This window comes from Triticum urartu, chromosome 5 (assembly GCF_003073215.2).
Source record: "Triticum urartu cultivar G1812 chromosome 5, Tu2.1, whole genome shotgun sequence".
Taxonomy (NCBI): domain Eukaryota; kingdom Viridiplantae; phylum Streptophyta; class Magnoliopsida; order Poales; family Poaceae; genus Triticum; species Triticum urartu.
Genome location: NC_053026.1, coordinates 421895928 through 421903629, shown reverse-complemented (window position 1 = coordinate 421903629; position 7702 = coordinate 421895928).

The following is a 7702-nucleotide window of genomic DNA, read 5'->3' as shown; positions in this document are numbered from 1 at the left end:
TCATCACAGAATAGCAAATAAGTAGCAGACGACCATCGAGTTTAAGTGTTACAAATCAAAGAACCAAATGTATCAAAATGAGAGTTGTAAACACTAGGCAAAACATAAAGCAACCGCCTATATGGACCCGCTTGAAGACTATCAAACTCATATGCTTCTCCCCCTTTTGTCAGTAAGGACCAAAAAGGTTTGAAGACATAGAGCATCTACTCGTTCCCATGAGGAGTATGTGAAGTAGCAAGGTCGTCGGTGTTGCTCGGCGGTGCAGACGAACTCGGGGCAGTGTCGATGCGGGAAGAAGTAGGGGGTGGTGAAGTGGCATCGTCTTCGTCCTCGATCACTCTGGCATTCACAGTTGCCGCGGAGGAAGAGAACTCAGAGTCTTCAAGAGACGGAGTTGGTCGCAGCACAGTCCTTCTTGGAGGTGTGGAGTCAAACTTGAAATGTTCAGAGAAGCCATCCTCTTGAAGATCATCTTCAGAACACATAAGCGTCAGCCCTTTCCATGTACGCCGACAGGTTTCATGGACAACAAAGGCATTCTTGGTGGCAAGATTGCGAATGCGGTTGACATCCACCAAGAGGCTTTGCATTTGGCGCTTCAACCAGTCATGATGCCTATCCTGTTTTTGATGAAGGGCAACCAGAAGCTGTCGGTCATTGAGCACACGAGATCGCTTCTTGGGCCGTTGGGAAATGGTGCTTTCAGTGGATTCAGTGAGGGCACGATGAGGTGCACGTGTAGTACCAGCCAGAGGATAAACACGAGTGACTGCTTCAACTCCTTCAATGTTTTGAGAGAAGCTTTGATGCTCAGCATTCTGAAGACTAAGAGGCTCCTTGGCAGGCTCTGGATAAATGGCTTCAACGGACATATCAACATCAGGCAGAAAGATCCGATGATTGCGAGCAGAGGGCTGATATGAGACAGCTGAGTGTAGTTTGATCAGCCGCATTATCCATGGAGCGTAAAACTTCAAGCCAAAAAGATCAGATCCTGATGCAACAAGTTGGCGGATGAAGAAGTCTTGTGCATTGAAGCATTTGCCATTAAGAATATAAAAGACCAAAGTCTTCATTGCACCTTTCAGCTTTGCATGTGGAGAATGTCCTTTGATGGGCCAGAGAGTTCGCCTTATGATGTGATAGATAGTGCGTGACAGATACTCAAGGTCTTCGACAAAGAACTCCTTAGGATATGCAGCATCTGGAGGCAAAGGTTTCATCATGCTAAGCATCTGACTCATGTTCGGTTCAGGCTTTTGAAAGATGCTCTCCATAGCTGCACTATGAAGCTGGCAACCAAGTTCAAAAAGATCTCCAGGAGTGGGCAGACCAGTGAGCTCAATGATATCAAAGGCTTTGGCTTCGTGATGAACATTGCTGGTCATCCACTCAAGGACCCAAGTCTTCGGATCTCTGTTGTAGCCACGAATGTGAAGAGTGGCATAGAATTGGAGCAGCAACTCTTCGTTCCAGTGCTCTTGGTCGGTGACGAAAGGCAACAATCCAGACTCTTTGATGCAATCCAGAGCTTCTTCCAAGCAAGGCAGACCAGTTATGGCTTCAGTGTCAAGACGCATATGAGGGAAAATGCGACCTTGATTGTACAGAATGCATGAGTAATAACTTCGCTGCGGATAGCTCCAGAACCGATCAGGAGATATTCTTTCCCTTGAGTAGGGGTTCTTGGCGCTATTGAAGAAGGTGTTGTCTGCTTTGAGGCCGTTGACATTAAAGGATCCGGGTGCTGATGCAGGACCTAGAAACCTGGGCAACCTTGGCATTGGCTTCTGTACCTGAGGCCTGTGCTCAACATGATAATCAAACTGAGGACCAGCAGCAGGTGCAGGAACAGGAGCAGTGGCAGAGGCGTTGGGCTGCACAGCAGAGGCTTCAGGAGCAGTTGCATCATTGGCTTCATTGACTTCTGGCATTGGTGCAGGCTCCACATTTGCTTCAGCCATGACTACGTCATTGGCTTCATTTGTGTTGGGGATGGCAGCCTCAAGATTCTCAACCTCCACTTGATGAGCTGGAGGGTCGGGCACTGACACGTTCTCCTCGAGAACAGCTTCTTCAGTAGTGGGGGAGTAGGGACACGTTCTTCTTCTTGTGTGTCGCCGGCTGATGCAGCCGGAATGTCTTCAGCAGCTTTAGCCTCAGACTCGGAGACATTCACAGTAGGAGTGGCATCTGAAAACACTTGGCGTGCAACAGATTGGTGGGGCACTTCTCCTTCTAGAACGCTCGAAAGAGGGACCTGAGACCTTGGTCCTTTGCGAAGCCTGCGTAACACTGGCGACGCCTCTGGAGACGGAGTTGGCTGGGCCTCAAAGTCATCTTCTTCTTCTTGCCGGGGTGGTGTGACTTGTTGTTGTGGGTGATCAGCCCATGATGCATCCTGAGCAATTGGCGTCAGAGGACGACCAATGCTGATGAGTTCGTTGTGCGTAAGCACAGGCGATGATACCTGTTGGTGCTCGATCAGAGGAAGAACTACATCATCTTCAACATTGTCATGGTGACCAATGTCTTCAGCAGCGGTGGGATCAGCTGCTGGAATGTCTTCAGCTTCATGAGCCTCTGTGAAAGCAGGCTCATGGACAGTCAGTTGGCGCTATTGATGTTCAGCGGTAGGGCGAACCATGGAGATAGGTTCAACAACTAAGGGCTTTGTGGGAGCAGCCCGATCCTTCTTGGTCTTGCGCTTCTTCTTGGAGGGAGCAGCAGCAGAGGCTTCAGGATGTTTCCTCTTTCTCGCTTCAGCTTCAGCAGTCCATGTCTTCTTCAGTTCTGAAGCGGTTGACCTGACCTTTGGCTTCGAGCCAGTCATGCTAGTTGGGAAGACAATGGGATGTGCTTCCTGCCTTGGTGCTTCGGGTTCGGCCACAGCTGGCTTCTTCTTCTTTGCAGCCATCCTAGGGTCAATGCCAGGACGACCAAGGACCTTGCGCTTCTCAGCCTCATTGTAGGCTTGCACACACTTGTCAGCCAGGCTCTTCATGTGCTCACGAGAACCTTGAGCTTCTTGAGAAAGGCTTCTTTGAGCTCGTGCAGCATGATCTTGAAATTTTTGACCTCTTGCACGCTGAGCTTGGCCATGTGCTTCTTGAACTGAGCTTTCTCAAAGTCGGTCTTTTGCTTCAGCTCAACGATGCGCTGAGCTATAGCTAGCTCTGAAGCAATGGCGCCATGGAAGGCGACACTGAGGCCAATTGGAAGTTGCAGATCTTCAAAGCTGAGTTGGGTGTGTCAAACCACTCATCAATGAAGTTGTGGGTGATTGCCACGTCAAAGAGAGGCAGATCATTGAAGATTTCTGCTTCTTCTTTGCTCTTGATCAATTGCTCAAGAGCGTCATCTACAAGATCTTCATCGCTGGACAGATCAATGGTGTCGTTGCGCAGAATAGCAGCAGCAGTCAGTTCTTGGCTGGTATGTTGCAGAGGCATCTTGACTTTCGAGGGCTTGGAGATGCGTGCCAAATCTTCAGACTGCACACTATCTTCAGGAGGTGCAGTAGCCAGTGGCTTCGCCCGTGAGATTTTTGGTGCTGAGGCAGGCTTTGAAGCTTTAGGCTGCTTCAGTTTCTTTGGCTTCGGAGGTGCAGGCACTTCATCTGATTTAGCGTCATCTGCAGGCTCATCCACGGCTGTCCCTTGAACCATGATATGAGTGATGAGACCTTCCAGGTTGTAGAAGGGCCCAACAAGATTAGGTTCAGCTTCGCGGGTGCCATCGGCACGGGGAGCAGAGGGACCAAGGTTGAAGTCTAGTCCCAATGACTTCTTGTTCTGCTTCGCCGAATTCTGGGCAAACTGGAAGTTGCGCTTGAACAGATTGTCGTCACGACACCATAGCAATGACGATGGGTCAGCATTCGCGGGCTGTGGTCCACGGACCATGCAGGGATAGAAGCCTTGTTCAATGGCTTCACCTCTGGACCTGGGTTGAAGATTTCTGTATAGGATGTCTCCCCATGGTCGCTTGATGGCATTCTTCTCAGCATATTCCTTGGTCACAAACCTGTACTAGAACCACTGTTCTGCCCAATATCGTCGAATCCATTGGATTCGTGTCTTGCGCTGATTGTAATCCTCTTTTGGATCTGTCTTGTACAGCTTTGAGAGGTCATCGAGCAGATCTCTTGATGTTTCACCTCGATGCTTTCTTCCACCCTTCCTTACTGATTTCTTTGCAGCCATGAACTTTAAACTGAATGGCTTCAATACGTTCAAAGGCTTCAAAGGTTTTCGCTTGTTGGACAAACAGGAATTGGCTTCGGAAGAATTTATATGATGCTGTAAGAATTCTGCAAATGAATGCAGACTATGAGAACCAAGGGATTCTCCCACGGACATGTACCTGTGACAGCATTAACGTGCGAGGGAAGGGGAAGAGGTCATATGCATTCTTAGAAGATTTTGAAGATAAATCAGTTTAGAAGACATTGACCTCATCGTGCGAAGACATTCACTCATAGATAAGGAGTTGGTTCCAGATTTGTACAAATCCACGGATCAGTACAAGTGAGGAATCTAACTACTTTGTGAAGCATAAGTGAACATACTAGGCATATTATGAGATGCAGTATGAAATAGATCCAACTTGTGTGAATAGAAACTGCTTGTGGTAGAAAGTGACGAATCTATAGGATCAAAGGGGCCGTAAAAAGGAAGTTTTATTTACCACACGAAGAACTGCTAGACGGAGTGGAAGAGGAGGCCGAGCAGTTCGATTGTCCGTGCCCTAACTTGGCGACGGAGGACACCTACGGCGACGGCGGAGAGGACGATGTTCGTGGCCGGCGTGAAGACGACATCGGAGAGGTCACGGCAGCTAAGCGCTTCGTCGCCGGCGTCGTCGAGGGCTAGGGGTGGCGCTAGGGTTTGTGCGAGAGTGGAAGAAAGGATAATGACTATGGTGAGGCGTGTATTTATAGGGACAGGGACGGCACAGCGTTATTACATAGGTGCCCCTGGCGATTCACATCTGAAGGACACGTGGGCATCATGCAACATATCGAAGGTTGTTCCATGTTCCCACACACGCCTGGATTGTCGGGTGGTCGTTCCCACTTCTCCGGGTTTCAGGTGAAGGAATTAGCATTGAAAGCGGACTTAATGTTTGTCTCTGTATCTTCTGATGACAAGGACGCGGAGAAGACATTCGACAGTTTCAAGAGAATGCATATGATTTGGAGAGATAGAGTTTGAGATAGAAAGCATAGAGAGGTTAGGGTCCGATCACATTCACTTAGTTCAAAAGATTCAACAAGAAGACATAGCTATAAGTGAATGCTGTAGAGGACAGAACACTAGTATATATATATATATATATATAATCAACATAGTGAAGATAATCATGAAGACATGTTGAGATTGAAGCCAAACCAAATGTGAAGACATAGCAAATGCAACGCATGGGTGAAACACTTCAAACAGAAGAATTTGGTGGTGGCGTTACCCACCATATAGGAAGTATCAGACCCAGACACGGCGCACAATTATCGTGGCGCTCCGAAGTCAAATTCCACATTAATGTATTCACACTTAGAATGTACGTCTTCATTGATTGAAGATATACTTTACTTCGTGTGTTGCACATCTAAGTCATCAATATGCATAAGTGTTAGGATGTGCGCCTGATCACAGGACATTTGAGGATTCCAAGATATTTAGCTCACACTGTAACTTGCAAAATCTCTTCTCATCCAAGGGCTTGGTGAAGATATCTGCCAATTGCTATTTAGTGTTAACGTGTATAATATCAATATCTTCCTTCACAACATGATCTCTGAGAAAGTGATGACGAATTTCAATGTGCTTTGTCTTCGAGTGCTGAACTGGGTTGTTGGCGATCTTGATGGAGTCTTTGAGTGTTTGCTTCATCCATAGAAGCTGAACGCAGCAAGAACCAGCAGCAATGTATTCAGATTCAGCAGTGGAGGGAGATACACAGTTCTACTTCTTTGAAGACCAACATACAAGTGATCGTCCCAGAAAATGACATGTGCCTGATGTAGACTTGCGATCCACCTTGTCACCAGCATAATCAGCATCCGAGAATCCAACCAGATCAAACTCTGAGCCCTTTGGATACCATAATCCTAGTGTTGGGGTGTAAGCCAAATATCGAAGAATTCGCTTCACAGCTAAGTGATGCGATTCCTTTGGTGCCGCTTGGAATCGAGCACACATGCAAACACTAAGCATAATATCTGGCCTAGATGCACATAGATAAAGTAAAGAACCAATCATGGAGCGGTATACCTTTTGATCAAACACTTTACCATTGTCGTCGGGACCCAGATGATGTTTGGCTGGCATTGGCGTCGTGAAGCCTTTGCAGTCTTGCATACCAAATTTCTTCAGGCAATCTTTGAGGTACTTCTCTTGAGATATGAAGATGCCGTTGTGTTGCTGACATATTTAAAGACCAAGAAAGAACTTCAGCTCACCCATCATGGACATCTGATATTGCTCTTGCATCATATATCCAAACTCTTCACTGTATTTCTGATTGGTGCAGCCGAAGATAATGTCATCCACATATATTTGGCACACAAACAGTTCACCATCATATGTCTTCGTGAAGAGAGTGGGGTCGAGGGAACCAGGTTTGAAGCCTTTGCTCTTCAGGAAGTATTTGAGTGTGTCATACCAAGCCCGAGGGGCTTGTTTGAGGCCATACAGTGCCTTGTTGAGCTTGTACACCATGTCAGGATGTTTTGGATCTTCAAAGCCTGGCGGTTGTGCAACATACACTTCTTCTTCAATCTTGCCATTGAGAAAAGCGCTCTTCACATCCATTTGATATAGAAGTATGTTATGATGATTTGCATAGGACAGCAGTATGCGTATGGCTTCAAGTCTAGCCACAGGAGCAAATGTTTCATCAAAGTCAATCCCTTCAACTTGAGTGTATCCTTGAGCAACGAGACGAGCTTTGTTTCTGACAACTTGACCATGCTCATCTTGCTTGTTGCGATATATCCATTTGGTGCCTATTATATTGTGCTTGCGAGGATCAGGACGCTTAACCAGTTCCCATACATTATTCAGCTCAAACTGTTGAAGCTCTTCTTGCATAGCTTGAATCCATTCAGGTTCCATGAAGGCTTCTTCAACTTTCTTGGGTTCAGATATTGAGACGAATGCGAAGTGCCCACAGAAATTAGCTAGCTGTGTTGCCCTTGAACGAGTGAGTGGACCTGGTGCATTGATGCTATCAATTATTCTCTCAATCTGTACTTCATTTGCAAGACGAGGATGTATAGGATGAAGATTTTGCTCTTGCTGATCATTGTCATCGTTAGAGGGATTGTCTTCAGGCTGATCAGGTGCGGAGATGATAAGTTCCTCTTCAGGCTGAGCTTCAGACGGTATGATTTCTCCAGTTCCCATAAGTTTGATTGATTCACTGGATGGAACTTCATCTAGCACATTTGGCAGGTGCTCTCTTTGTGAGCCGTTCGTCTCATCAAACCGCACATCCACTATTTCAACCACTTTATAGTGAAAAAGGTTGAAGACTTTGTAGGAGTGCGAATCCTTTCCATATCCAAGCATAAAACCCTCATGTGCTTTTGGTGCAAATTTTGAAGTGTGATGTGGATCCTTGATCCAGCACCTGGCGCCAAATACTCTGAAGTAACTGACATTTGGCTTCTTGCCAGTAAGGAGCTCATAGGTTGTCT